At 40.2% G+C, this 23530-nt stretch overlaps 1 protein-coding gene across 1 annotated transcript in view; it reads right to left on the reverse strand.

Moving 5' to 3' along the window:
* The window catches only part of TMEM41A (transmembrane protein 41A), an 84741-nt gene that overhangs the window by 59828 nt on the left and 1383 nt on the right, over positions 1 to 23530 (reverse strand). The gene's annotated exons all lie outside the window — the stretch shown is intronic.

Genomic DNA, 23530 nt, shown 5'->3' on the forward strand with positions numbered 1-23530 from the left:
GAGTATGCACCCTGACGGCCTGAATCTATTTATTGATTTGGCCGCCTTCCAGTGACTGGCTCCCTTAGGTCTCCCTCTCCTTCACTGAGCCTCAGCCCGTTGGACTAAAGTCGACAGGTTATGTGTATATCTCCATGCTATCATCAATTATCGGGACTGATTTTATATATTTAAAAATAGCCCTTGTTTGGCAAACAGACCTATATATGGGTAATATATATGCTAAAAAGGGCATTATTAAGTCTCTCTCAACATATGAGCCATGATTATAGGACAGCGTTAGAAAGGATACTAATCTCTATCTTCTATTTATATTATATTATGTATTATGTTATGACTATAGCTTATCAATTAGTTAGAGTTTGGGGGGAGTCCTATGTCATGTCTGGGTTCCTCTGTTTATAATTTTATATATATATAATTTATTTGTTTTTTACAATTTATATGTTATGCATGCTAGGCTTTAATGGTCTGTTTTATCTGTGAGACTAGGACACATGTTTAGCCAGAAAAGACACATATTGTATAGTAACGTTTATTCGAAATCACGCAACTCTTCATTATTTGTTGCATTGACGCTACTATATATATATATATACATGAAGTGTGTCATCATTACCTAAAGTCGTTACACCAAGGATCAATGAAGTTGTTTAATATTGTGATTAATTGTGTACATATTTTACTATTTTTATCAGAGTTGTTATATATATATATATTTTAATATTATGTTAAGATGAATTGCTACCATTTTTAATTTCAAATTTATCTGAAAGCCGATGTGGCTTACGTCACACACACACCCCACCTATAGGACGAATGTGAATGGCCACCAACCAATCCCGTGTTTGGCTTTCTGATTGGCCCCCTATAGGGGTGTGTGAGTGAGGTCAGCATTTGATAGGATATTAAATACTATAAGTAGAGCAAGTTGTGAGATAGGCAGTATCAGCCTGATGAAACGACCCGTAGGTCGAGAAACGCGTTGCTGTATGCCAATTGTTTTTAACTAACTCAATAAATACGAGTTTTTTTATCCATATCACTCCTTGCTCTTCATTATCCTGATCCACTATCCTGATTGGTTTGCTGACCTGCCGATCATACGTTAAGCCTTGCATAGGTCACTCCTTGAACAGCTGTGACGTTCGATGCTGGTTCTCCTTGGCCGTTGATTGGCTGAACGGACCCCGTGACCTGACGTCTCCACGCACTGCTGTGCACGTCTGTCGGGCGACTTGTAGTCCCGTCCCGCTCTACTAGGCATCCTTATATGCCGCTCTCCTTGTGAGTATACCCCATTACGGGCTGTCCCATTGTATACCTGATTTGGTTGTTTCGATACTGTCCCATGAGGAGCCTCTCTCTTTCTCTTTGATCTACCAGAATCTCCTCACAATAAACACAGGAATGAGACTTTGTTAAAGAGGGAGAGCCCTCTAACGCGTCAGAGTCCTCCATAGCTTGCGCTTTTTACCAGACTAACTAATTTACAAAAAGGACACCTTTATACTGCCAATGGCCGGGGCACTCACCACCTCCTAGGACCCAAACCACAGAAACCGCTTTATGTCTCCTGCGCCACAGATCAACAGAGAAGGAGAGATAGGCACACCCACTTGGGAAAAAACGCGCAAGATTCCCACAAATAACTTGAACGTTCCACACATTGCCAGAGCCTGATCTTGCACATAACGCAGAAATGACACAACAATATCGTATATAAACCCCCCTGTTAAATAACCCCCTTCCAGGAATATTAACCCTTGATTCTGTAAAGATAAAGAGGCGCCACACTGTGACCCTGTCTAATATGTTATCATTAGTAAAAAAAATGAAACGATCTTACCAGAATCTATGCCGTGGAACAGGAACACGGCCCTTCAAGTGTTAGTTAGTAGCCTTGCTCCTGACATGGACTTGAGTGTAGAAAGCAGGCAGCGAAACTCATCAACGCTGATTGCTTGTGGAGCTGTTAATATGAGTCGGGATAGTTTTGCAGAAAGGCTCTCCCTGCATCTCCGGACTCTAACTTTCGCCCAGGCTCTCACTGAGAGGCTGACAGTACTACTTAAGTGCCAATGAGAAGAGTACTACCCTCCATAAGAGACTACTCCGAAACTCCGGTACTTCTCTGCCATCCTCCTGTGACTAAAGGCAAATAATGACTGGGGGATAAGGGAAGTGGGGTAGGTATTTATGCCTTTGTATGGGGGTCTTTGCCTCCTCCTGGTGACCAGGTTCTTAATTCCCAATAGTAATGAATGAGGCCGTGGACTCTTCTTCCCTTTAGATGGAAAGTATTCTCAGGAGCTTCAAAGTATGCATCTGATCATGTCCGTGCCTAGCCACGCCCCCCATTTTTTATTATTTAACATCTAACTTTTAACATGGGCGCTGCTTTTATTTGTTGCCACCCATTGTTCCCTTTTTTAACTGCATACAAGAAAAGGTTGATCATTTTAAACATAACTTTTACACCATTAATGCAAAACAAATTTCTTGTAATTGCAGCATAAATGTTATTTTGCATACTTCAGATTTAAAAGGGATATTAAACCCAAATGTTTTCTTTCATGATTCAGATAGAGCATGCGATTTAAAGCAACTTTCTACTTTACTCCTACTATCAATTTCTTTCCGTTCTTCTCTTGCTATCTTTATTTGAAAAAAAGTCATCTAAGCTAAGGAGCCAGACAATTTTTGGCTCAGAGCAATGGACAGCATTGCTTTGACATCGATCAGCAAGCACAACCAAGGTTGTGAACCAAAAATTGGCCGGCTTCTAAACTTACATTTATGCTTTTCAAATAAAGATAGCAAGAAAATGAAGAAAATGTGATAATAGGAGTAAATTAGAAAGTTGCTTAAAATTGCATGCTCTATCTGAATCATGAAAGATAAAATTTGGGTTCAGTGTCCCTTCAAGAAAATTAATATAAAGTTACCTCTTTATTTCCAGCCATCCTTAGGCCAGAATGATACAATGTTTCACACAGGCCATTAAAGGGCGAGTAAAAACCTTGAAATTGTAATAAAAAATATTTAATTATGCAAAGTATACTTTGTGGCATACTTTATTTATTTTGTTCCCTTTCCATGACTCAAACCCAAATTGGCTCCTTGAAATAAAGTAATGGGTGAAAGTTGGCTATTGAAAAACAATGGCAGCAATTTGTTTTAAAAAAATGTTTAGACTTGGCCGATACGTTGTTCTTCAACAAGATGACAGAAATATCTTATAATTATGTATTTACTGTCCCGTAAAATGTGATTTTATGTGCTCTATTAACTCTGCTAGAATTATATATCTGTTTTTGTGCAAGGTAATGCTAAAACGATATTAAAATGAAAGTTTCATAATTAAGACAGAGAATGCAAATTTAAACAACTTTTTAATTTGCAGCACTTATATTTTAAAATTTGCTCTATTGTTGGTATTATTTGTTGAATTGTAAAACTAGGTAGTAGTAATCCACTACTGGGAACTAGCCGAACATATTTAGTAAGCCAATGGCAAGAGGCATATATCTGCAGCCAGCAATCACCAGCTAGAACCCAGGTATATATTGCTGCTCTTTAAAAAAGGATACCAAAAGAACAACACACATTTAATGACAGAAGTAAACTTGAAAGTTTAGAACTGACTTTAAAACGCTTGTTGGAACTTCATTTTGTCCATTTCCCCCCAAAAATTATTCTCATTGCCTGCTGCAGATAACTGACTCATCAGGTATATTTCCTTATACGGATTCCTAAAATAATTTGGGACAAATGTATATAGCTTATATATTACTTTATCTTTTGGGGATCAGACTGAGGCTATTTAGATTGCTATAAAAGGCCAGATTATGAGTGGCATGCTGTTAGTTGCAAGTGATATTGGGTTTATCACGGCTGTTTGCGCGCGCCGGATGTATCCCTCGTATTGCAAGTTGAAAGTAAACGCGATCACTTAAGCGCAATTGAAGTTAACGCATGTCGGGATATCTAAACCTCAGAGCTGTATATATCTGTTCTTTTATATAATCAACTATATCTATAGGTATAGATATATATTGTACCAAAATACCATCAGATATATGTAGAAATATGTATTTATGAATAAATAGAACATATTCTTCTATGTCAAGAACATTGGAATGTGAAATATTAATCATTTCATGTCAGGTTAGCGCACTTGAGAATATGTGATCAGGTTTGTGTGCGAGTAGGGTGTTAGTTTTGATTCCAACTTTCTTGCTCCATTGAATTCTATAGGGGAATACGTTGACGCGGTCGCGATATTCTAACTTCGGCTTTTTGCGCACATCGGTTAGCGCGCGAGTGAAAACTGTTTACTTTCAACTTGTAATACGAGAGCTACCTGATGCGGGCAAAAAGCTTATTTATAGCAGAGTTACCAAACAAGCGGAGGTCTTAACTACCGCTCAACTCGTAATCTGGCCCTTAATTGCTAGATAGAGATGAATATAATCTTTATTCTGATACTTGGGTACCATGACTCATTGGAGCTGTAGCAGTAGTGGAGAACATGGTGGTGGCTGCAACACTTTTTTAGGAGAATATTCCTTTAATGATTATCCCACTATTGTTTGGTTACTGATCTGATTTTTATTATTTGACTATTGTGCAATTTTTATCAAGATGAATTAACATATCTATAAAGGGAAGTATTAGCAGTAACAGTCATTACTATAATTGAAATGTTTATATTATTAGTGATAAAACATAATTATTCATTATGTCAGAGATAAAGAAGAATAATTACCTGCAACTTACATTTTTATCATGCCAAAATAATAATAATAATAAAATGTATGTTGTGTCTTAGGTGAGTTCATGCTGCATAATCACTATATCAGGACGTTTTCACAATACCAATACAAATACAATTTGTCATCTCTAGCTCTTACTCTTGTGCACCAGGAATGCCAAAGTTTAAAACTACTAAAGGGACAGTTTACTTAAAAATGGTCTCCCCTCAAATTTGTTCCCAATGATCCACTTTACCTGCTGGAGTGTTTTAAATTGTTTACAAGTATTTCCATTACCCTTATATTGGCATTTGAACTAGTTGATTTAGCCTGTGGTATCCCCACCTATTCTAAAAGTTTTTGGTATTAAGGCCAAGCTGTGTTAACACAGCCAGTAGAAGAAATTACACACACAGTGGGGTATAGAAGAGATAAGCAGACATCCCAACTCTCCCTGAAGTTCAGGGAGTCTCCCTGATTGTAATAGCGGCTCCCTGATGCCAGCAAATAGAATGCAATCTCCCTGAAACTCCAAGCACCATGATCCAATGTGGCCCAAATACGGAAAAGTGCTTCTTTAAGGAATGCCTTTAGCTGCTGGGACGTTATAGAACCCTCAAAGCATGCATCAGTAACAAAAAAGCCCCCCCCCCTGATTTTAATCAAATAAAAACACAAATACTACCTTATTTACTGCACGTAATTAAACTTTGTATTCTAAAAAAAAAAATTTAATGTGACTTTAGTGGGAAGCTACTTTAATGATAAGTCCCTATCTTATTTAGGGTTTCATGGTGTCCAATATATAACGGACGGACGGGGGCTAGCGGCGCAGTAGCGGGTGAAGCGACCTCCCTGAAATTAGTTTTTGCAGGTTGGGATGTCTGGATAAGGTAATAAAATGTTAATTTCCCATTGTTCTCTCCAAGTATTGGTGAATTGTTTATGGACAGATATAAGATAAAGCAGGTAGTATATGTACAAATGTGATAAAGTAATGATTATACCTACAAGCTCAACCCAACACAAAATCAGCTAATTCATATACACAAATAAACCTTAAAAAGCAAATCTCATACATGTTATACTCTGCAGCTGGTAAAAAAAAGTAATTGGAAACACATTAAGGGAAAAACAATTTTATATTATACTGTCCCTTTAATTTTACTCCAAAATAACCCTGTAACTGTTACATATGGCTGCTCAAATGTCAAAAGTGTGGTGCAGTAATCAATATATGCCTGTATGTGCCACTGTTTATATCAATTTTCTTCACCTGTCTGTCATAATGCAGTTTCTGGAGAGAAAAAAAAGTCTCACCATTAGGGGCAGTCATAAGTTGGCTACTTTGGAATAAAAATATCGTTTTTATATGTAACAGGTTTTTATTGACAATCCCCATGATGCAACAATAGTAAAATCAAGAAAGGACATAGCATTCCTGGGATCACTGTTAAACAGCAGTTTTAGAAGTCCCATTGAGTAAATATGTCAAATAATAAACACATTTTAACAACACAGCCATTGAGCCTAAATAGATAAACTAGGCTAATACACTCAGTTTGCTGACTAGAAATGACTTGCTTCTCAAGGGGAGAAAACAACTATTCTCCCACCACCCAACGCCTCCAACCAAACAAATATATTTTAAGCCCTTACGTTCAAAGCCTCATGAGGAGCTAAGAGACTCCCAGGGTTCCCAAATCATTCAAAATGTTTGGGTGTTGAATATACCTATTTTTTCTTGTAAGAACTGGGGAGGCGTATCCCTCCTCAACAAATGCAATTTTACCTTTAATGTAAAAAAATAGATTCAGTATAACCTAAACTTACAGCACTTTCATATCAGGAGCCAAATAATTGTTGGATATTGTTTGTACAATTAATCTGCAAAAAAAAAGTTTATAAAGCTGTTGATAAATGTATATAATGCATCATATAAAAAAAATAGCAAGAGGGTGAGACATACTTTTAAGCTTCCAGACAAGGATATGTGCAATGCATCTATACATTATTAGGATATGTGGCTCTCTAACTTCTAGGATTTGTCACTGCCTGGCTTCAGGGTCGGCTGGCTCTAAGGGGGGGCATTGCCCCCCCCCCCCCCCCAAATGGAATGCTGTGCCCCTCAGGGCAAAAGAAGTGATTTAAAAAAAACTTTTTTTTTTTTTTTTTTTTCCATTTTAAAAGTGACAGAACTTCCAGGGTCCCAAATGTCGCATCAACCATTTGCAGCCACTGGACCCTGGAGATCCGCCACTGGAGGGCCCAGCTAATCTCTTTACTCTCCTCTATTTACAACCAGATAACAAATAAAGTTGCATTTCCCTGCTGGTGCTCACACAGTTAACCTAGGGCTTGCAATGTCCCTCCTCCTGCTAGCCCACTTACTACAGAGCTGAAGTGAGATGATGACATCATCAGACCTCTGCAGGAAGTGCTGGGAGAAGCTAACAGTCAGTGAGAGGGAAGGCAGAAGTAATTTTGTGAAAAAACAGCCGTATAACCAATGTGTGTGTGAGAGTAGTATCCCTTTCCTATCGTGTTTTATATCCTAGCAGCCACAGATAAAGAAGCAAATTGGGAATTCCTTGGTTTCCCCACTGCAGGTCACACAAAACAAGTGTGCATTGTGCCTGCTTTATCTGCAGTGATCAGTGTAAAATGTGTGTCAGATTATAGGTGCTCACATACACACACTTCAAATGTAGCTGTGGGACAATGAATGAAATAGCCTTATGTTTATTATTTACATGTTTCAAAACATCTCCTATTTGTCCCCAAGGTTGTTTTATTATATATATACACATATACATATACATATATATATATATATATATATATATATATACACATACATACACACACACATACATACACACACACGCACATTACACACACTGTGTGTATATATATATATATATATATATATATATATATATATATATATATATATATACACATATATACACACACACACACACATACCTACACACACACACACACACACACACACACACTGTGTGTGTATATATATATATATATATATATATATATATATATGTGTGTGTGTGTGTAAGTATATATATATATATATATATATATATATATATATATATATATACTGTGTGTGTGTATGTGTATATATATATATATATATATATATATATATATATATATATATATATATATATATGTGTGTGTGTGTGTGTGTGTGTGTATATATATATATATAATTTGTGTGTATATACATACTGTATATACTGTGTGTGTGCTGGTAAATATCATTAATAATATCTGTACAAGTAATGTACTGCTTGGCACTCAAACTTATTGTCACGTAAAAGCTTATTTGATCATTAGTAGGGTCAGTGGTAGAGCTACACATGTAAACAGTGTCCACTGGCTGTGTCATATGTGGGAGACATTCCTGAGATATGACAAATGTAACCCTTGCACTGCCATAAATCTGGTAAATGTAACTGCTGCGGCACTGCCAGACATCTTATAAATGTAACCCCAATACTCCTTGAGATATGACACATGTAACCGCTGCACTTCCAGAAATATAAACAAATCTAACTCCTGCACAGCCAGAGATCTGATAAATGTAACCCCTGGACTGCCACAGTAGGTCTGCTCTTATTTTGACTCTCATACATGCTTTTTAAATGCGTGCCCCCTCGTGAAAAAAAAAATGCCCCCCCATTTCATCCGTTCTGTAGCCGACCCTGTCTGGCTTAAACTACTCTGAACTAAAAAGAAAAAAAAAACAACACACTTTAATGTCCCTTTAAATTTTTAAAGCAAAAAAAAAAAACACATATTAATATTATAATTGATTTGAAACATGCTGCCTACTACCATAGCGTTTAAATACTGCACTTTGAATTGATAGAACATGTTTTTTTAATACTTTGAAGGACCATTGAATATAGTAGAACTGCAAAATCAACAAGTGCATAATAAATAGACAATGCATTACCACTTAATCTGTATTTCAAATGGCTAGTCAATTTTTTTTCTGACACATTTCAGTTAGTTAAATTTTCCTTCCACCTGTTTCATGTGACAGCTATCAGCCAATGACAAAATAAACATGCGTAAATAATGTGAATTCTTGCACATGCTGGTGCATAGAAAAATATGCACAATTTGATAATGGAAGTGAATGGGAAAGTTGATTAAAATTATGTGCTCTATCTGAATCATGAAATTAGTTCAATCATTTGATAAGCTTTTCTAAAGGATGTGCTCAACCCCTAAATGAGTGATAACGCTGGTGAATAAATAATACATAAAAAATCAGCGATAGGCGGAACAGAGAATTCAGGAATGCAAGAGAGGAGCCTGGAGAATTGGAAAGGGAACAATCAACAAGAAACATTGTAAAGTGACCTAGGGAAAGCTGACAAGGAAACCATATAAATAAAGAACACCGAGTCCAAATTTTTTCTTTCATGATTCAGATAAGAGCATGACATTTTTTTTTTTTTTAAATCATTTATTTAAATTTCAACAGTATAACGGTATTATCAAGACAATTGCAATACAGGGTAGCGATATACAAAATAAAATATAATAAATTCATCTTTTTCTGCTAGATTATCAAAATTGAAACACAGATAGAGATAAAACATTAATTCATTCTCTCAGAAATATTTCAACACAAATCTATAGCCAAACAGGCACTTCTTATTGTCTTCTTATACCGTTCACTGTTATTTTTTAAGTTTTTTATAACACTGAGCAAAAACACATACCAAAAAATAAAAAAAAATAAAAAATTAAAATTAGTGAGGTTTAATACGCCCTGCCTCCTCAGTCTCTAACCTATATCTCTATATCTGGAAAATTCGTTATTTATAATTCTATTTTCTAGTTTTATATGAAAAAACAGAGGAAAAACAGGGGTAAAGCAAGTCAAAACAACAAAAACAACAAAGCAAAACAAATCAAAACAGACATACAGAAAAAAAAAAAAAAAAAAAAAAAAAAAAAAAGGGGGGGGGGGGGGGGGGAAATAACCACCTCTCTCTCATCTCTCCCAACCTCCTGTCTACCAAATGCCTAATAGTACTAGTTCAGAGTTTTGGAAAGGGAAGATCATATATTCCTTTTCATTTTCAGGGAGTGATTTAATATATGCTGCCCATTTGTTAAAGAAATTTCTTATATCATCTTCATTATTTATGTCTGTGTCCTTTTGTTCTAAAAGACATTGTTTTTTTAAGCAGTTCTGGATTTCGGACACGCTAGGTACTGAGCGCATTTTCCATTTTTTACATATTAGGTATCTAGTAGCTAATATAGAGATAGATATTAATTTATCATTAGGGTGACATTTGGTTTGATTGTCTATACAGAATATAATTTGGTGTGGGGTAAAAATTACAGGCGGGATTTTCAGCACCTTATTTAGCCAATATTCTAACTTGCACCAGATAGTTCTCACTTTTGGGCAAAACCAGAACATATGTTCTATGTCTGCTGCAGGGAGTGAACATTTAGGGCATTTGTCAAAACCTAAGTTATGAACCCTACGACCCGTTGCCGGAGTGAAGTATGCCCTGTGAAGAATTTTAATATGCGCTTCCCGCCAGGTAGCTGATAGTGTTATTTTTTTTACTTTACTTATAGATTGCTGGATTGTGTTTAAGTCAACTCTGTTCCATTCTGACAATGAGGTCCATGTTAAGGCAAGCCTTACTAGGTTCTGGTTGCCCCTACTAATGTTTAAGAGATGATAGCAGACTGTAATAGACATCCGGTTCACCTTGATAGAAGTGAGCCAGTTTTCGAGTTTGCCTAATTTCCAGCACCACCCTGTCTCTCTAGTTGTTTCCAGGAGAAAATGCCTGATCTGCAGGTATGCAAAAAAATCTTTATTAGGTAAATTATATTCTCCTTTTAACTTTTCAAATGTTTTAATAGTCTTCCTATCATCGTCTATCAAAAGGATCAGCTTATTTAACCCATTCTTGTGCCATCTGTTAAAGACCTCAGATTGAAGACCAGGCTGGAATTTTGGATTCCCGATCAGGGTGAGATAGTTTGAAATCTTGGGATTATAAGACAGAAGTTTTGATATTTTCCACCAGGCTTTAATGGGATTGGAAATCGATTTAAGTCGTTTAATTTCTGCAGGTAACTCTTTAGGAGGGGAGTGCAGAAGTGCTACGGGTAAGTAAGGATCACAGATATTTATTTCAAGCTGATTATTTAAGATATAGTCCTTAGATAGGATCCAGTCACTTGCTATTCGTGCCAAGGAGATAAGATTGTATAATCTAATGTCTGGAAGTGCCATGCCACCCAGATCGCCTGGAAGAGAGAGTTTATTAAGGGAGATTCGCGCTTTTTTCCCTTGCCATAAGAATTGACTAATTAAACTATTGATCTGTCTTACATCCCTCTCAAAAAGAATCACTGGGACATTCATAAGTATATATAGCAATTTGGGGAGGAGAATCATTTTAAATAATGCCACTCGGCCCGAAATTGAGAGAGGCAGTGTCTGCCAAATTCTCAATTTTTCTTTAATTTGCCTAATGATAGGGGGTATATTAAATTCGTATAACTTTTCGGAGTTCACTGGAATGTTTATTCCTAGATATTTAAATGAATCTGTTATATTTTTAAAGGGGTTATCTATACAGGAATTTTTATCCCTGCAGATCCAGTGAATTTCTGACTTAGAAGGGTTTATTTTATATCCTGAGAAGGATCCAAAATGATCTATTATGTGCATAAGTTTTGGAATATTAATTTTAGTGTTTGATATGTAGACAAGTACGTCGTCTGCGTATAAACCAATTTTCATCTCATAATTTGAGACCTTTATTCCTTCTAGGTTTTGCCGTACCATAATTGCTAAGGGCTCAATGGCCACATTGAACAGGAGGGGGGAGAGCGGGCACCCCTGGCGGGTTCCCCTTTCAAGAGTTATAGATGAAGATATGCCGCCATTAATAATCAACCGTGTAGCTGAATTTTTATAAAGGTTCTCCACGAATTCGGGGAATTTGCCCTTGATTCCAAATTTTATCATGGATGTATTGAGATGCCTGAAAGTAACAGAATCAAACGCTTTTTCTGCGTCAATAGAAAGAATAGCCATATCTGGTACTACGGGCGTCTCCTCTCTCCCCCCTCCCGTCCGAGCGGTCCTTTCAAGATATTCTAGTGTAAGTATTATCTCCCTTATTTTTTGCCGAGGAATTTCGTCCATTCAAAAAGCCAGCTTGGTCCGGATGGATCACCTGTGGTAGTATTTGCTGTAATCTAGCTGCTAAGATGGAGGTGAGGATCTTATAGTCTGAATTAAGTAAGGCTATTGGCCTATAAGATTCTTTGAGCCTTGGGTCCTTCCCTTCCTTAAGAATCAAAGTCGTATAAGATGCAGAAAATGCCGGTGTAGGTAATTTACCATTCATGTAAAAATCATTATATAAGTTTATTAAATACGGGGAGATTTCTGGAGATAGTATTTTGTAGAATTCACTAGGTAGGCCATCCGGACCAGCTGCCTTATTTGTAGATAGCCCTGCAATTGCTTCAGACACTTCTTGCGCTAATATAGGGGAGTTAAGCCTACTAATATCATCATCCACCAGTGTTGGATTTTCAATCTTATTCCAGAATTCCACTGCCTTGGCGTGGTCGTAACCTTTACAAGAATATAAATCTTGATAATATTTCACCAGTATAGATGTAATTTTGTCTGGGTTTAAAATTTGCTCACCCTTCTCAAGAATTTCTTCTATATGAGGTTGCTTTTTCTCATTGCTGATCATTCTGGCCAGCATCTTTCCAGATTTGTTCCCAAATCTGTATAATTTAGCCTGGATTTTTAACTCTTTCTGTGTTTGTCGGGTTAAGATAAATGTGTCCCGGGCTTCCTTAGCTTGCACATATTTCGACCAGTTTAAAGCGTTCTTATTTAACATAAATTTATTGTATGCGTTGGTTAGTGCTTTTTGTATCTCCCTATCCCTTACCTTCAGTTTTTTGGTCAGGGTTATGTTATATGCTAAAATTTCACCCCTAAGCACCGCTTTAGCGGCTTCCCAGAACAGTTCTGGATGATCGGTGTATTCTAAGTTAAAGTGGAGGTATTCCTCAAATTTAGATCTGAGATGGGTTTTAAACTTCATGTCCGTTGTTAGGTAATAAGGGAAATAGAAACGCGAGGATTTAGATCTTGGATGTTCAAGATTAATGTCTAGGTTTATAGGAGCATGGTCTGATAACAATATAGGGGCAATACCTGCATGTGCTCTTAGAGCGCCCAGACGCTCATCCACAAGAAATAGATCTATTCGAGACAGGGTTTTATGCGCCTTTGAGAGGCATGTGAATTCCTGTGTGTCAGGGTTCTGGCTTCTCCAGATATCATACAATGCTAGATTCTGCTTTATTTTCTTAATCATTTTAAATTCTAAGTTATCCTTTTTCTGTTTTTTCTGCTTCATGGCTTCTCTAAGTCTATCTAGCGGACAGTGCGGTGCCATGTTGAAGTCGCCACCTATGATTAGAAGTCCCTGATTATAGAGAAGAAGCTTAGTTTGAATTCTATTCCAGAATTCTGGATCAAAAGTATTGGGGCCATAAATATTACAGATTGTATAGATTTCCTGGGCGATTTTTACCTTCAGGAGGACATACCTACCCTCCGGGTCGGGTTCGCAGTGAATCACCTCAAGGTGAGCTCTTTTCCCTATTAAAATTGCCACTCCCCTTTTTTTTCCTATGCTTGGCGAAAAGTATACCTCTCTAACCCATGAGGATTTGAGTTTATTAGATTCTTCTGAATTGAGATGAGTTTCTTGAATTAATCCTATGTCAGCCTGGGATTTCCTTAGATGTGTCAGTATGGTTTTTCGTTTGATCGGGGTGGAGATCCCTCCAACATTCCATGAAACTATCCTAAATTTTTCTATTTCTCTGCATCATTAGTGGTGCCTATGGCTTAGGGAGGTAATGAGAGAGATGAGGGGAGGGGGGGTAAAAAAAAAAAAAAAAAAAAAAAAAAAAGAAGGGGAAGGGAAGTAATACCTAACATGATCTCTATTTGCCCCATGAATCCCTGGGTGGGGGCAATCCCAAATTGTTAGGCCCATCCTGGCTAAGTGGGGACCATATTCTCTGTTGCTGATAAGTTTAAAGAGGAGAAGAACTTCTCAGCTGCGCGTGCCTCCAGAAAGAGATGTACTGTTCCATTAACAGTTGCTTTTAATTTAGCTGGATATAATATAGTTGCATTTATTCCAGCGTTTATAAGTTTAGTGCATGTAGGTGCCAGATCTCTTCTCCTGGAGGCTGTCTCAGCCGAGAAATCCTGGAATATGAGTATCTTAGCTCCATTAATGATAAGGGGTTGTGTTTTACGATAAAATTGAAGAATAGAGACTTTATCTTGGTAGTTCAATAGTCTTATGATGACAGGTCTAGGTCTACTGAGATTTTGAGCTGACTGTGCTGGACCCAGTCTATGGGCCCGCTCTACCAGAATGTTATTATACAAGGGTGGGAGTTTGAGAGCTGTCTTTAGTGTATCAGAAACAAAAAAAGCTAAGTCCTCATATTGTTTCTCCTCTGGGAGGCCTATTATTCTAATGTTGTTTCTTCTACTGCGGTTTTCTAGATCTTCTAGTCTCATAAGAATTTTTTGGTTACTGCTATTGATACTATCCATCTTAGTGCCTTGTATTCCTACTGTATCTTCTAAATCTGATACTCTCTGTTCAACCTCCTGCATTCTTGAGGAGAATTGTCTAATTTCCTGTGATAGGGAGGAAATATCCTGCTTAATCTCCATCCTTAGAGCATCGAATTTAGGAGAGAGGGCGTCAGAGATATTGGCAACTAAGTTTTGGACATTTAATAATTCAGATGTAGCTGTACTTGTTGGGATTAATTGAGTGTCAGCCACTGGGTCCTGTGTGCTCCTAGATTTATTATCTCTCTGTCTACCTGCCATTCCTGGTGGAGGTGTTTTATAGGGAATGCCAAGGAATTTATCCATATACTACTTTGTGAAAATCAGAGAAAAACAGCACAAAAAAAAAAAAAAAAAAAAAAAAGGAAAAAAAAAAAAATTTCCCAGGGGTAGAGAAGAAGATGGGGATGTGAGAGGGGAGAAACAAAGTGGGAGATTGATAGATGGCCCGTGCAAAGTGATTGAGCCGTGAGGGTGCTTATAATTGCACCAATTCAAGTGATGACTTTCAATTGGATTTATCCAATTGTGGTACAAATTTGTATGAGAAAAGGGAAAGAGTGGGGTATTTTGTGAAGTGAGACAAGGCCCCTAAAAAAAAAAAAAAAAAAAAAACCCCAGTCAAGGGAGTGGGTGCTAGGAGTGAACCGATTGAAGGTTGAAAACTGTGTATGTGAAAATCTTATTTATGGTGTGTGAGTAAAGTGATTTGTGAGTCTAAGTGGGGGGGGGGGGAGAGAGGGGAAAAAAAAAAAAAAAACAGTCAAGGGAGTGGGTGCTAGGGGTGAACCGATTGAAGGTTGAAAACTCTGTATGTGATAATCTTATTTATGGTGTGTGAGTAAAGTGATTTGTGGGTCTAAGTGAGGGAGGGGAAAGAGGGGAGAGAAAAAAAAAGGTAAATTCCTAGTACTTTCAAATGCTACAAAATGGGACCTGTCAAGGATCTAGGTCTCACAGTTATTACCCGGTGCTAAACTTGTATTTATTTTCTTATATATCAGTAGTCTTCAATATAATGTGGTCAAAGACTTTCAGTCTTTTGAGTAAAGATAAGGAGTGGATGTATGAAACTATCTGTTTTTGAGCCAGTCTCAACTATAATATGCAGAGCTTTTTTCTAGGTCCGTGCAGGATCTCAGCCAGCCACCCTTTTTTAACCCCTGTAATGTATCAAGCACTGTATTAGTTTCTGCAGTTATTTTGCAGGGTAAGGGGTTACTACCTATGCCCCTATTACTAAACACATAACAAGATTAGGAATACGACCATCTGTATTATTACATTATGTTTTAGGCAAGAAAGGTAGGGAAAGAAGGGGAGCAGAGAGGTAGGGGAAGAAAGAAAGAAAAGCAAATCCAGTAACATATGGGGACAGAAGTTTGGTTACAGCATTAAACAGCCTGTTAGGTTAGGGTTTTGTAGTATCCTCAATCCAACGTGCATCAATTAGGCTTAACTACAAAGCTGTATTTGCTATCTTGTTTCAATGTTACACTGTGTTAAGAATGTCCTCTTGTAACATATATGAGCATGGATCTATTTAAATCGTTAGGCAGTCTATTAGACTAGAATTTGTAGTGTTCTCAGTCTGAGATATTTCAAGAGTGCCCCAGCAGAGATATATGTCCATTTAATTTAAGCAGAGATTTCTTGTAATGCCCCTTTAAATTATGCAATCATCAGTTCTATGTGTCAGGTTCAACTATCCTGCCTCAGTATTGTTCCGTACTAACAATGTCCTCTTCTGAATTCTGCGGTTTTTTTACCGCTACCGTTCAGTGTATATCACGCTGCTTTTTGAAAGAGACTCACTCACCCCCTCCTGCGCTGTTGGTCCACCTACCACCCGCGGCATCCGATTCCGAGCCGCCACAGGACTAGTCAGGATCAGCAGGACCAGAGTTCCTCCGCCCCAAACAGAGAACACAGGCAACTCCCCCCACGCAGCACCGGTGGGGGGGGAGAGGATGGCTCCGCTCGAAGCGGGCAACGAGGCGAAGAGGCGGCCACACGCCTGATCCAGCAGCCTGTCCGAGTCCAACTCCCTCCCGCGCAGCACCGGTGGGGGAGGGGGAGGGACGAGCCCAGGGCGGCAAGACCCGCTGAGACCAGAGGGGCAACAGGTAAGTTGAAAAGGTTGCGGATTGTTGTTTGAAGATAATTCAGTCAGGGGTGGTAGCCGCACGGAGGGGGGGAGAGCTGGACCTCAGAGGGGCAGCGGAACCACAGAGTAGGATCAGGGACAACGAGCTGAGGCACCGACAGTCTCAAATTGCTTCCAAAGCCAGATGGACGGTGGGCACAAACTGTAATCAGGAGTACCAATTAGCCAGAAAAGGGGCTCAGCACAGTGGGATGGCGTGCCACTGCGAGGTTCTGGAGTAGATCTGCGGTATCTGTCAGGGGAGTAGCCCCAAAGCCTGGAGCTGGTGCGGGAGCCTTCCACCAATTTCCCAGTGACTGGAGAGACGAGCTAAGCAGCACCTGTGCAGCACCTGCATGTAGCTCCTCCTCCACCGGAACCTCCTAGAGCATGCAATTTTCAAGAGCATGACATTTTAAGCAACTTTCTAATTTACTCCTATTATCAAATTTTCTTCATTCTCTTGGTATCTTTATTTGAAATGCAATGAATGTAAGTTTAGATGAAAGTTGCTTAAAATTGCATGCTCTATCTGAATCACGAAAGAAATTTTTTTTGGGTTCAGTGTCCCTTTAAAGCAATTTGGAAAATACGGAGAGAAGGAATTAAAAAAAAAGGAGGGAAAAGATTAAAAAATAGAAACCAACATTTACTGGGCACACTTTAGTAGAGATTTTCATCTCGTGTTGAGCGCTAACGATTGTGTACCATATAGCCCCAGAAGAAAATACCTATTATAACATAAACCATATGCATCTAAGTCCACAAATTGTTGTCCCCTAGAAAAGCACCTATAAATATAAACAGTCTGTAGTTTAGAGTGCGACAAGAGGATAAGACTGCAGCTCTACTTGCCCGTTGGGCTATTTAAAGAAAAAATACTGCTTGCCCGGCGCCCAGAACTTAAAGGGACAGTCAAGTCCAAAAAAACAACTTTCATGATTCAAATAGGGCATGCAATTTTAAACAACTTTCCAATTTACTTGAATCACCAATTTTGCTTTGTTCTCTTGGTATTCTTAGTTGAAAGCTAAACCTAGGAGGTTCATATGCTAATTTGCTAGACCTTGAAGGCCGCCTCTGCATTTGACAGTTTTTCACCACTAGAGGGCGTTAGTTCATGTGTTTCATATAGATAACATCGAGCTCATGCACGTAAATTAACCGAGGAGTGAGCAATGATTGGCTAAAATGCAAGTCTGTCAAAAAAACTGAAATAAGGGGGCAGTCTGCAGAGGCTTAGATATAAGGTAATCACAGAGGTAAAATGTGTATTATTATAACTGTGCTGGTTATGCAAAACTGGGGAATAGGTAATTAAGGGATTATCTATCTTTAAAAACAATAAAAGTTCTGGTGTTGACTGTCTCTTTAAGGTCCCAGGCATTGTGCAATACAATTCCCACAACCCTGATGTATTTTGAGAACACTAATTTAAATACTGAAGCAAACATTGTGCTGTAGGCACTACACACCCAGAGCCTACCATGCTCTTATGGAAAGGGGCTAAATTACAAAGGATACCAAAAGAAAGATGTTTATTTGATAATAGAAGTAAATTTGCAGAAAAAAACATGTACACCACTACCTGAATCATAAAAGTTTAACTTTTAATTTGAAGTAAATTAAACTGAAAGGTTACATTTGTATTTTATGCCTTTAACCTAGTATAAAAAAATAAAGTTTAGTGTTTAAACAACTATTTTATATGCATGGCAGAAATAGTTTTAAACTGTTAATGAAAATAAATAAGATAAACAAGACGAAAAAACCCAAACAGTTACTTTGATATATTCCCAGGCTTGACAAACCTATGAGCCAAGGAGCCACTGGCTCCTAGCATTTTACCCCTGGCTCCTAACTTTTCGGGTTATTCTCCATATAAGTATATAAAGATACCCACATCTGGCTCCTAAATATTCTTACTACAGTCGACAAAGATACCCATATCTGGTGTTACAAACTGCTATTTGTAACTGGCCCTTTAAATGAAAAATTGCCCTGCTTCCATGGATCGTGGAGAAGCCTATTTGCCAGCCTCCTTCCTCATGACTATGGCCCCTGGAAGATTGTGCCCCTGAGAACATATTAACTTTTATTGGGTGTGTATGGCCCTTTAAGAACCGTCTGAGGACATATTGTGACTTTGGTGAACAATGCCCCTTTAAGACTATGTCCCCAGACCTGTAAAATAGCTTGTCCCTGGCTTTCTCCCACTTGGTTCAGTGAATGGGACTTGCTGAGCCAGGTGCCACACAGGCAGAGTGTTCCACAGAGGGGGAGCACTGTTACAGAGGCATTGGTTTTCATTGTGTGCCATTAAGAGTTAATTTTGTTGAGCTTCAAGAAGCTTTCTAAATGCAAGTTTGCTGGGATCAGCTCTAATTAGGTTTAGTGATAAACCTTACCATTGTCTAATCAGACTGCTAGTGATAAGGTGGACTGCATTGTTTTATTGTGTGTAACTTGTTATCTGCTGAAGTAATGTTGTGGCCTGTCAAAGGGAGTGTCTCTCTATCTAATATCAAATGTGTGATGGGGGATTTTATGCCTCCCCCTGAGAGTGTCCTGTTTGCATGTAACCTCAATAAAAAGCAGGCTGTGTGCTCCAGCACATCAGACCTATTTTGACCCTCTAACTTGCAGCTTTGACTCATGTTTGTAGGGGACAGCTATATCACTACAGGGATTGCTATGTTTTTCATACTCCCTTAGCTACAGGGACTGCTACAGAAGGAAGAGGTTCACCTACTGGAGCCTGGTCGTAGGTCCAGGGCGCAGAGCAGACGGCGAGATACCAGCCCAGCAGCGGTGGTTCATAGAGTCTGCATTACGTATGGTGGCTACGCAGGAGTTATAGTGTCTATGGTGCTGCTGCTCCTTTGGTGAGCGCTAGGAGCATCCTTTTCTACGGTCCAACTTCCAGCCTGGAGGCAACCGTAACATTTGGCGGCAGCGGTGGGATAGCGTTCTAGCGCAAGGAGCAGCACCACAACAGCACTGATATCGTAGGAGAGTTATTGAGGGCAACGCTAGCCACTGCGCAGCGTCCCTACCTACAGCAGCATGGAGCTGACAAGACACTGGTCAGAACCCTGTGCAGAGCACCTCAACCTGATCCGTCGCTATGAGGGAGCTGATTTCGTTCCAGAGGTAAAGAGGCGGCTAGTCCGATATGGTCCAGACCCTGCGCAGGAGGTAGTCAGTTGAATCATCCGAAAATTGGCTACTGAGAACGAAGCGGCACGAGCCTTTGAGCGCCAACTGTGGAGTTTGGGGGTATGGACACCTGCTCTCCAGCGAGAAAATTAGTTACAGGGGGCAGAGACAGTTGGTCCTGTCCCCCAGCAGCAGAGTGAATTGCAGGGAATTGGGAGCCCAGACTCCATTCCCCAGCGGCAGGCTGAGTTACAGGGGGCAGAGACAGTTGGTCCTGTCCCCCAGCAGCAGAGTGAATTGCAGGGAATTGGGAGCCCAGACTCCATTCCCCAGCGGCAGGCTGAGTTACAGGGGCAGAGACAGTTGGTCCTGTCCCCCAGCAGCAGAGGAATATGCAGGGAATTGGGAGCCCAGACTCCATTCCCCAGCGGCAGGCTGAGTTACAGGGGGCAGAGACAGTTGGTCCTGTCCCCCAGCAGCAGAGGAATATGCAGGGAATTGTGAGCCCAGACTCCATTCCCCAGCGGCTGGAAGTATGTATGGGAGAGGAGCTTGTTACCCCCTCTCCCCAGCGGCAGCTTAACGCACCAGGGGGAGACAGTAAGCCCCACAACCGTTCAGATGGGACCGTGGTCTCTGTACTTACAGCACAGGGGGCAGAGACAGTTGCTCCTGTCTCCCAGCAGCAGAGTGAATTGCAGGGAATTGGGAGCCCAGACTCCATTCCCCAGCGGCAGGCTGAGTTACAGGGGGCAGAGACAGTTGGTCCTGTCCCGCAGCAGCAGAGGAATATGCAGGGAATTGGGAGCCCAGACTCCATTCCCCAGCGGCAGGCTGAGTTACAGGGGGCAGAGACAGTTGGTCCTGTCCCCCAGCAGCAGAGGAATATGCAGGGAATTGGGAGCCCAGACTCCATTCCCCAGCAGCTGGAAGTATGTATGGGAGAGGAGCTTGTAACCCCCTCTCCCCAGCGGCAGCTTAACGCACCAGGGGGAGACAGTAAGCCCCACAACCGTGCAGATGGGACCGTGGTCTCTGCACTTACAGCACAGGGGGCAGAGACAGTTGCTCCTGTCCCCCATCAGCAGAGTGAGATGCAGTGGATTGGGAGCCCAGTCTCCATTCTCCAGCTAACTCCTAACTTGGGCCCAGGGTTAACAGTGGAGATGTTAACCCCCACGTTCCCTTTGCCACCGGGCAGGACTATGCCCCAATGCCCCCAGCAGAAGAGCTGGCATTAGGACAGAGCGCTGCTGGCCTCTGCCCTACAGACCCCCTTGTTACAGGGCTGGCCTGCAAACCCCTCACCCCAGCAGAAGAGCTGGCATCAGGACAGAGCGCTGCTGGCCTCTGCCCTACAGACCCCCTTGTTACAGGACTGGCCTGCAAACCCCTCACCCCAGCAGAAGCGCTGGCACCAGGGCAGAGTGCCGCTGGCCTCTGCCCCCCAAGTACCATCAGCTATTTGCCCTGCTGCGCCAGGAAGGCCGAGGATGCTACACTTTCATCCTACAACCTGGAACCTACAGGCCAGTACTACGTATTGTGGGGGGGCTACTTTGCTGCTAGCGTTTATTTGTGGGTGGGTTGCGAGACTAACTTAGGCACTGACCGACAGAAGGTCAGGTGCCTGGTTAGTCTCCCTCCAAAAGGGGAGATATGTTACAAACTGCTATTTGTAACTGGCCCTTTAAATGAAAAATTGCCCTGCTTCCATGGATCGTGGAGAAGCCTATTTGCCAGCCTCCTTCCTCATGACTATGGCCCCTGGGAGATTGTGCCCCTGAGAACATATTAACTTTTATTGGGTGTGTATGGCCCTTTAAGAACCGTCTGGGGAAATATTGTGACTTTGGTGAACAATGCCCCTTTAAGACTATGTCCCCAGACCTGTAAAATAGCTTGTCCCTGGCTTTCTCCCACTTGGTTCAGTGAATGGGACTTGCTGAGCCAGGTGCCACACAGGCAGAGTGTTCCACAGAGGGGGAGCACTGTTACAGAGGCATTGGTTTTCAATGTGTGCCATTAAGAGTTAATTTTGTTGAGCTTCAAGAAGCTTTCTAAATGCAAGTTTGCTGGGATCAGCTCTAATTAAGTTTAGTGATAAAACATTCCCATTGTCTAATCAGACTGCTAGTGATAAGGTGGACTGCATTGTTTTATTGTGTGTAATGTTATCTGCTGTAGTAATGTTGTGGCCTGTCAAAGGGCGTTGCCTCTCTATCTAAATGCATCAAATGTGTGATTGGGGATTTTATGCCTCCCCCTGAGAGTGTCTGTTTGCATGTAACCTCAATAAAAAGCAGGCTGTGTGTCCAGCACATGAGACCTCTTTTGACCCTCTAACTTGCAGCTTTGACTCATGTTTGTAGGGGACAGCTATATCACTACAGGGATTGCTATGTTTTTCATACTCCCTTAGCTACAGGGATTGCTACAGAAGGAAGAGGTTCACCTACTGGAGCCTGGTCGTAGGTCCAGGGCGCAGAGCAGACGGCGAGATACCAGCCCAGCAGCGGTGGTTCGCAGAGTCTGCATTACGTATGGTGGCTACGCAGTAGTTATAGTGTCTACGGTGCTGCTGCTCCTTTGGGGAGCGCTAGGAGCATCCTTTTCTACGGTCCAACTTCCAGCCAGCCTGGAGGCAACTGTAACATCTGGCTCCTAAATAGTCTTACTACAGCCGACAAATCTGTTTAATATTTATGAGATAAAAGCAGATGTATAGTTAAGGATACATCAGTGCCATCACACTCAGTAATGTCATATGAAGGCATTCCAAGACAAACCTGATATTATCTTAGGGCCGATGATCAAAAGGTCTCTGGGCTGGCAAGATTATTAAAGAATGATCGCCAGTTCTTCTATTTCCCTGTTGGAATGATCTAAAGGCACTGATTACCCTGAAAACAGGGTGTTTTGCTAAGTGGCGTATACTGCATTTTCGTATGGGGAGGAGATGCATACATTACAAAAGTGTAAAATAAAATTTGTATTTTAAAAATCTCACAAAATGAATAATTCAACCATTCACACAAAAGTATGCAGGAAAAAAAATGGTATTGTTAAGGTTATTCAAATGGCATACATAGAATTGTCTCTCTAATTCTAGCGTAATTCTGTAAAGATTTTTGCAATACAGATCTCAGTTTTTCTCGCAAACTAAAGGTATTGAGCTTTTCTCATAACACTTATAACCCTAAAACACATGCATACAGAAATATAGGTTATTGTCAGATGCTATACGCAAAAATCAGCATAATGTGATTAAAATTGGCTGCAGGATTTAATTTTTAAGAAACCCTCCTAAAGGAAAGAAAATGTGAGCAATCAGAATTCTATGTTGTGGTATATAGGAATCTTGTGGTCAAAATAGTGGGATCAAATGACAACTGGTGAATATAGAAGAATTGTGGAATAAATTAGAGAAACTTTGGTGGAAATTGAGGGAAGAGAAAACCCAAGAAATTAGGGAAATGCAAATAATTGTAGAGAGAAACTGGAAGAACAATGGGGAAAATACCTTCATCAAATAGGTAGATACTCCCAGCAGCATATAGTCACACGCTTTTTTTTATGGATTATTATTTTATGCCGTTGTTTCCTCTCCCAAATTATTCTCCACCATTATTACTCCTTCCTCATAACACAAAACTTGATAATCATTGGAGAGAAGACTATTGCTGACAATGGCCCAATGATCTAAACTTCTCCAGATCAGACATGTTTTTTTTGCAGGTGCTGCCC

This window comes from Bombina bombina, chromosome 1 (assembly GCF_027579735.1).
Source record: "Bombina bombina isolate aBomBom1 chromosome 1, aBomBom1.pri, whole genome shotgun sequence".
Taxonomy (NCBI): domain Eukaryota; kingdom Metazoa; phylum Chordata; class Amphibia; order Anura; family Bombinatoridae; genus Bombina; species Bombina bombina.